We start from the raw sequence: 8966 nt of genomic DNA on the forward strand, positions 1-8966 counted from the left end.
CAAATATGTGAGCATTGTAATCCCAGAATGCCACTTTGAGGATCTGTCTCCTGGGGTCACTTCTCAGAGCAATATCAGCCAGGGTCTCATAGAAACATGAGAGTACACTCAGAGAGTCCCTTGGAATTTTTTTTCTTCCCTACTCCAAACTTTGGCCAGAGTATCTCATCAACCCAACTCAACAAGAAAATTTAGGGCACAGTCTGGGGATGCAATCCATAAAGGTCACAGAACAAGTCAGAGAAACCTGGAGAATGGGTGAGATGGAGTAGTCAGATAATAATGAGACATTTTTTAAAAAGTAAGTTGTTTTTTAGGTTATAATTCCTGAATTATAAAATTTAAGCTTCAGAAGACTTTTAATATCAATATCCGTTTCTTTAAATCAATTAATATAAAAGACTATATATGTATGGAAGACTCTCTGTTCTAGAGGCCTGGGACCCCACTATCTAAATCTATTTCTTGGCAAACCATAACAGACTCTTGAATTATAGGAAAGAAACTGAGGTTGCTAGGTGGGAGGTTGGCAGGGGGATGAGGTAATTGGGTGATGGGCATTGAGGAGGGCACTTGATGTAATGAGCACTGTGTTTTATGTAACTGATGAATCACTTAATTCTACCCCCGAAACTAATAATACACTATATGTTAACAAAATTGAATTTAAGTAGAAAATTTAAAAAATAAATCCATTTCTTAATGGGAAGATTACTTGGCAAATGCCAACATGACTTATAATTATTTTACTTTGATTGTATTTTCCTTTTGAGGTTTAATGAGTTTGAATAATTTGTTGGTGCAATTTGTTAAAATGGAATTTATCAGTTTTAGAATATAATTTTATTACAAATTATATTTGATATAATTACAGCTAGAAATATTCCTTCAATAATACTGTACATGTTTGCCAATGCTATTTAGAGCAAACAAAATTACCAAGCATATGTGGCCTTTTTTAAAATTTCTCATCACCTGGCCAGGATGGCTTTATTCCTACCCAGTCATATCCATTTCATGGAGCCAAAAACAAATTTGAGGAAGAGTGCACAAAAGCTTCATTTCCTGCATGTCCTCCTCTCAGACTCTCACCAGAAACACCTACTATTATTGCTGCCCATAAACTTCCCATTTTGGGTGAAGGAGAGGAAGCAAGAAAGAGGTGGCTTGTGTTCAGGTTGCTGCTGTTATTGCAAAGATAAATTTATTTCAACATATGTATATTTAAAATGACATTAGCATGACCTAATGACTATTATTTATATTATTATCTCAATAAATGAAGAAAGGGGATGAAACTGGAGAAATGCAATTTCCTTTTTCCCCTACTTCATTATGATCGCCAAATTTGTCCAGTGTCTGTTTCACTGAACCTTGACCATTAATACTTACACCAGTTTACGTCTTGTGCCATGAATACATTATACTGTTTTTATTGGTAATGTTATTTTATTGATAATGTTAGCTTGCTTGCTAGCATTTCTGTAACAAAATACCATAGGCTGGATGGCTGAAACAGAAATTTATTTCTTACATTTCTAGAGGCCACAACTTCAAGGCCAAAATGTCAGCAGATCTGATTTCTTCTGAGGCCTCACTCCTTGACTTGTAGTTGGCCAGCTCCTCACTGTATCCTCACACGGCCTTTCTTCCGTGCAGGTACATCCCTGGTTGTCTGTATGTACTAATCTCCTCTTTTTATGAGGCTGCCAGTTAAAGTGCCTCATTTTAACTTAATCACCTCTTAAAGGTTTCTGTCTCTAAATACAGTCATGTCTGAGGGACTGGATGTTAGGGCTTCAACATACGAATTTTGAGGGACACACAATTCAACCCATAATGGATGATGTGTTTATACTGCAACATCGGCCTTGCGCTGCGTACAGCCATATTCCTGCTTCTCTGGCAACACCAGGCTAATGTTTACCTCCTTTTCTTTCCCCCTTGCATTGACTGGCATGCGGTTCCTATTGTGAAAGCACATGATGAAGTAGCCTAGTCACAGGTAATAATTTTTTTGGAAGTCTCTTGAGATACATTGATACCTGTCAGGAATCACTTAGTTATCAAAATATTGGCATGGGGTTAGAGTCTGACTGTGTATCTAGATAGTAGAGAACGCTGAGGAGCACATGCTGGAGTAGTGAAGAAGAAAACGGGTACTAAGAAAGTATGAGGTGAAACCAAAAGGGGCCAATACAAGGGAAGTTTAATGTAAGAAGAATAAGAGAGCATCTGAAGAAGTTTCAAACAAAGCATAGGCAGTTGAAGAGACTTTTCAATTTTCATGACTGTCAGCATTGGTGTGCCTGGAGCACTTCAAAAGCAGAAGAATGTATAGGCATGAAAAGCAAGGCTCATATTGATGAGAAAAATAGTACAGTGGTAGAATCTATAGAACTTTGAAGATGCCTGGAAACCAGGGGGAGACAGGGAAAGAAACAGTGGAACGGAAAACAATTGAGTAGGAGGATAATGCCTACTGCAGTAGACAGAGTTGAGGAGTTGTATTAGAAAATCCGAATGCAGGGGCACCTGGGTGGCTCAGTCGGTTAAGTGTCTGACTCTTGATTTTGGGTCAGGTCATGATCTGAGTCATGGGATGGAGCCCTGCATCAGGCTCTGTGCCCAGTGGGGAGTTGGCTTGAGGATTCTCTTACTCTCCCTCTGCCCTACTTCCCACTCATGCTCTCTCTTTCTCTCTCTCTCAAAAAAAATAAATAAATAAATCTTAAAAAAAAAAAAGAAAATCCAGATATAATATTGCCCCAAGATACCTACCTGACCATATACAGGGAAATTCAAGACTTCAGAAAACTTAAGGCTGTAGATAAGGATTTAGTGTGTGTATGCACAGACAACACAAACCAGGAGTTGGTGAGGATACTGAAAGCAAAGGAAAAGAAGAGATTTGAGGACAAACTCTTCTGGAACCCGTCTGGACTGGACTATGATTCCATTTATACATCATTGTTGAAAAGACAAAATTATAGCAACAGAGGATAAATCATTGGTTGCCAGGGGTTATGGATGGGACCAGGATGTTACTACACAGGATGTTACTAGGGTGAGGGAGTTTTGTGGATGATATAACTGTTCTGTATCTTGACTGTGGTGGTGGTGGTTAGAGTTTAAGAATTTATACATATGTTAAAATTCGTCAATTTGTTCTCAAAAAAAGAGTAAATTTTACTGTATGTTTTTTATTTTTTATTTTTTGAGAGAGATTGTGTGTGCACACATGTGCAGTGGGGGAGGGGCAGAGGGAGAGAGAGAATCTTCAGCAGGCTTCATGACCAGTGGGGAGCCCAACACCGGACTTGATCTCACGACACTGAGATCAAGACCTGAGTTGAAACCAAGAGTCAGACGCTTAACTGACTGAGCCACCCAGGTGCCCCATGTATGTTTATTTTTAAAATAAAGTAGGGCGCCTGGGTGGCTCAGATGGTTAAGCGTCTGCCTTCGGCTCAGGTCATGATCCCAGGGTCCTGGGATCGAGTCCCGCATCGGGCTCCCTGCTAGGCAGGGAGCCTGCTTCTCCCTCTGCCTCTGCCTCTCTCTCTCTCTCTCTGACTCTCATGAATAAATAAATAAAACATTAAAAATAAAATAAAATAAAATTAACAGTTATACAAGTTTTTATTTTGATTTTTTTCTTCCCAGTCAGGTGAAAGACCCATTGATCTTCTTTCACTTGCTGACAAACTTCTCAAGACTATTGAACACTAGAACCTCCCAAACTGGTTTACTCAGGGAAATGGTTCAAGAGAAATTAATAGCTTTGATGGGGGGCGGGGGAGACTTTCTCAACTCAAACAGGTTTCTTTTCTTTTTTATTACGACAAAGTATTTCCTAGAGTCTTTAATATCTTAATGTTTATTGTGAAGCTCTGAGAGAATAATTTATGACACATTACCCAAGCTTCTATGACTAGAAGACCTATTATTCCTGGTGTATTAACATATCCCTGAGATAGCAGTTGTCTTAGCTAAATCTGCTACAGCAAAATACCATAGACTGGGTGATCTAAACAATAGAAGTTTCTCATAGCTCTGTGGGCTAGAAATCCAAGATCAATGCACAAGCAAATTTGGTACCTGGTGAGATCCTTCTTCCTGATATGTTGTGTTTTCATTTTGCTACCCAGGAGGGGGATTACGAGGTTTATGGGAAGCTTCACTTTATAAATAACTGCCAATCTGTTTTCCAGAATGGCTCTATCATGTTTTATTACCACCAGGAAGCCAGAAGAGTTACAGTTATTCTGTATCCTTACCAGTACTCAGTATGTTTAGTCACCGTAATTTTAGAAAGTCTAATACATGTATTATGATGGCATTAAAATTGTGGTTTTATTTTTTTTTAAGATTTATTTATTTACTTGAGAGAGAAAGAGAGAGCAAGCAGGAGGAGGGGCAGAGAGAGAGAGAATCCTACAGCAGACACTCCACTGAGCCCAGACACAGGGGTCGATGCGGGGCTCCATCCCAGGACCCTGAGATCATGACCTGAGGTGAAATCAAAAATCAGCCACTTAACCAACTGAGCCACCCAGGTGCCCCAAAATTGTGCTTTTCATTTGTGTTTTCCTAATGGCTAATGATGTTGAATATCTTTTCATGTGCTTATTTGCTTGTTGACCTTCCATATAACCCTTTGGTGATCTGACTTTTCAAGTATTTTGTACATTATTAATTGGAGTCTTTGTTTTCTTTCTCTTCAGTTTTGAGAGATCTTATATATTAGGGATATAAAATCTTTATAGACTATCTGAATTGCAAATATTTCTTTCAATCTGTACCTTCTCTTTTTTACTCCCTGGACAGTGCTTTCCACAGAAAGAAAAGTTTTAATTTTGATGAAGTCTAATTTATTAATATTTTTTTCTTTTATAGACTGTGCTTTTGCTGCCTTATCCAAGAACTTTTTGTTTGACCCCATAAAGATTTTTCCTAGGTTTAATTCTAAAATCTATAAATAACTGCCAATCTGTTTTCCAGAATGGCTCTATCATGGTTTTAAGTTTTACATTTAGACTTATGACCCATTTTAAAATTAATTACTGCATAAGATGCGAGGTTATGTCAAGGTTCTTTTTTTTTTTTTTTTTGCTAGTGGTTGTCTAATTGCTCCAGCATGATTTGTTTAAACAGCTACCCTTTCTCTATTGAATTGCCTTTGCATCTGTGTCTAAAATGAATCAACAACATTTGTATAGCTCTATTTCTGGACTATATATTCTGTTCCATCCATGTTCTCTTTGCCAATACCACACAATCTCAATTGTCCTAGCTTTTTTTTTTTAAATTGTTCTTTATTTTTTTTTAAACTTTTTATTTATTTATTCATGAGAGACAGAGCGAGAGAGAGAGGCAGAGGGAGAAGCAGGCTCCCAAGGAGCAGGGAGCCCAATGCGGGACTCGATCCCAGGACCCTGGGATCATGACCTGAGCCGAAGGCAGACGCCCAACCATCTGAGCCACCCAGGCGCCCTCAATTGTTCTAGCTTTATAGTAAATCTTAAAATCAAGTATTATAGTTCCTCTGATTTAATTCCTCCTTTTAAAAGTGTTTTGGCTATCCTAATTCTTTGGCCTTCACATACAAATGTTTATATATTTAAAAAAAATCCTGTTGCGATTTTCATTTGAATTACATTAAATCTGTGGATCAGTTTGGAAGAATTGATATCCTATTTTTAAGTCCTTTAATCCATGAGCATTTATTTGGACTTCTTTGAGTTTCTTCCTCAAAATTTCCAGTTTTTAGCATAGAGATCCTATATATTTTTTCGTTAACTTCATACCTAAGTACTTCAAATTTTGGAGTTATTAAAAGGCATTTTTAAAATGTCAGTTTCAGGGGCACCTGGGTGGCTCAGTCAGTTGGGCGTCTGCCTTCAGCTCAGGTCATGATCTCTGGGTCCTGGGATAAAGACCCACGTGGGGCTCCCTGTTCAGTGGGGAGCCTGCTTCTCCCTCTCCTCTGCTGCTCCCCTACTTGTGCTCTGTCTCTCTCTGTCAAATAAATAAATGAAATCTTTTAAAAAATAAATAAACTGTAATTTCAACTATTATTGTTAATATGTGGAAATATAATCAATATTTTTGTTGGTCTTATATCCAGTTTTCAACCATCAAACTTATTTTACAGAACTCAAAAAGAGGTGAACATTCTATTATGTTAATCCAGATATTTACCAGTTTTTTAATTAGCAATAATCGCGCCTCGGATAAACCTCATTGGCTATGATACTGCCACTGCGCAAAGCTTTTTACCAGTTTTTTAAAGAATTTATTTATTGAGCCCAATGCAGGGCTCAATCCCAGGACCCCAAGATCACGACCTGAGCCAAAGGTAGACGCTTAACCGACTGAGCCACCCAGGCGCCTCCAGATATTTACCATTTCTATTGCTGTTCCATCATTCCTGATATGTCATGTTTCCTTCTTGTATTATTTTCTTTCTGTCTGAAAAATGTACCTTAGCAATTATTTAGAGCAGCTCTATTGGCAACGAAGTTTCTTAGTGTTCCTTCATCTGAGAATGTTTGACTATTCTAGACACCTCACGTAAGTAGACTCTCTGACTGGCTTATTTCATTTAGCATAATGTCTACAAAGTCCATCCATGTTTTAATTTATGATAGAATTTCCTTCTTCTTTTAAGGCTGAATAATATTCTTGTTTTTGGGTGCATGTGTGTGTGTGTGACATTTTCTTTATCCATTCATTTGATAGACATTTAGGTTATTTCCACCAGTTGGCTATTATGAATAATGTTGTAATGAACACAACACTGCAAGTATCTCTTTGAGATTCTCTTTTCAGTTCTTTTGGATAAATACCCAGAAAGAGAATTGCTAGATCATATGGTAGTACTGCTTATTATTTTTTGAGGAACCTCCACATTGTTTTCCACAGAAGATCCACTATTTTACATTCCCATTAACAGTGCACAAGGGTGGGCGCCTGGGTGGCTCAGTTGGTTGGGCGACTGCCTTCAGCTCAGGTCATGATCCTGGAGTCCCGGGATCGAGTCCCACATCAGGCTCCCTGCTCGGCGGGGAGTCTGCTTCTCCCTCTGACCCTCTTCCCTCTCATGCTCTCTCTCTCTCTCTCAAATAAACAAATAAAATCTTTAAAAAACAAAACAAAACAAAAAACAGCGCACAAGGGTTCCAATTTCTTCACATCCTCTCAAACACATTATTTTCTATTTTGAGTGTTTTTTTTTTTTAATAATGGTCATTCTAACGGGTGAGGTGAGGTGGTATCTCATTATGGTTTTTATTTGCATTTCTCTCATGATTAGTGATGTTGAACATCTTTCCATATATCTGTTAACCATTGTATATGTTCTTTGGAGAAATGTCTCTTCAAGTACTGTGACCATTTTTAAATTGGGTTATTTGCTTATTTGTTCTTGAGTTGTAGGAATTCTTTACATTTTGGATACCAATCTCTTATCAGATATATGGTTTGCAAATATTTTCTCCTTTTCCATAGTTCTCTTTTCACTCAGTTTCCTTTGTTGTGCAGAAGCTTTTTAGTTTGATGTAGTCCAATATGTCTATTTTTTCTTTTGTTGTCTGTGATTTTGACATCATATCCAAGAAATACTACTAAACCTAGTGTTATAAAGCTTTTTCTCCGTATTTTCTTTTAGAATCTTTAAGTTTCAGGTCTTACATTTAAGTCCTCAAGCGATTTAGAGTTGACTTTTGTGTTTGGTGTAAGATAAGGGTCCAGTTTCATTTTTTTGCATGTGTGTATCCAGTTTTCCCAACACTATTTGTTGAAGAAACTTTCCCTTCCCCATTATGTAGTCTTGGCACCCCTGTCAAAGATCATTTGACCACCTAAGCGTGGGTTTATTTCTGTGCTCTCTATTTTGTTCCATTGATATATATGTCTGTCTTTATGCCAGTACCATACTTTTTTGACTACTGTAGCTTTGTAATATGTTTAAAAGTTAGGAAATGTGAGGCCTCTATTTTTATTCTTCTTTCTCAAGATTATTTTAGCTACTTGGGGTCTTTTGTTACTCCATATGAATTTTATGATTTTTTTCTATTTCTATAAAAAATGTCATTAGGATTTTGATACAGATTGTACTGAGTCTCTAAATTGCTTAGGGTAGTATGGAAGTTTTAACAATATTTTGTCTTGGAACACTTCTGAACTCATTTTGTGAGGTCAGTGTTACCTTGATATTAAAGCTAGGCAGATCCTACAAGAACATTACAGGTCAAAGCTCTTATGAATACAGATGCAAATATTCTCAACAAAATACTAGCAAGATGAATCCAACAGCACATTAATAGGAACATACACCAGGGCACCTTGGTTATGGCTCAGGTCATGATCTCAGGGTTGTAAGATCAAGCTCCATGTCAGGCTCCATGCTTAGCATGGAGTCTGCTTAAGACACTCTCTCTCTCTCCCTCTGCCCCTCCCCCCTCTAAAATAAATAAATAAATCTTTAAAAAAATAAAAGGAACATATACCATGATCAAGTGGTGAATGCAAAGATGGTTCAACATATGGAAATCATCACATTGATATATTATACATCACATTAATAGAACAAAGGATAAAAATTACACAATCATCTCAATAGATGTAGAAAAGGCACTTGACAGAATTGAACACACTTTCATGATAAAAATACTCAGAAAACTGGGAATAGAAGGAAATTACCTCGGGCGCCTGGGTGGCTCAGTTGGTTGGGCGACTGCCTTCGGCTCAGGTCATGATCCTGGAGTCCCGGGATCGAGTCCCACATCGGGCTTCCTGCTCGGCAGGGAGTCTGCTTCTCCCTCTGACCCTCTTCCCTCTCGTGCTTTCTATCTCTCGTTCTCTGTCTCTCAAATAAATAAATAAAATCTTTAAAAAAAAAAAAAAGAAGGAAATTACCTCAACACAATAAAGGCCAAATATGAGAAGTGCACAGCTAACAT

General features: G+C 37.8%; 1 pseudogene; it reads right to left on the bottom strand.

The window, feature by feature from the left end:
• Positions 1 to 6145: 6145 nt before the first annotated feature.
• Positions 6146 to 6276, bottom strand: LOC113912125 (annotated as a pseudogene).
• Between the last annotated feature and the right edge of the window lie 2690 nt (positions 6277 to 8966).

This window comes from Zalophus californianus, chromosome 12, assembly GCF_009762305.2.
Source record: "Zalophus californianus isolate mZalCal1 chromosome 12, mZalCal1.pri.v2, whole genome shotgun sequence".
NCBI classification, from domain to species: Eukaryota; Metazoa; Chordata; class Mammalia; order Carnivora; family Otariidae; genus Zalophus; species Zalophus californianus.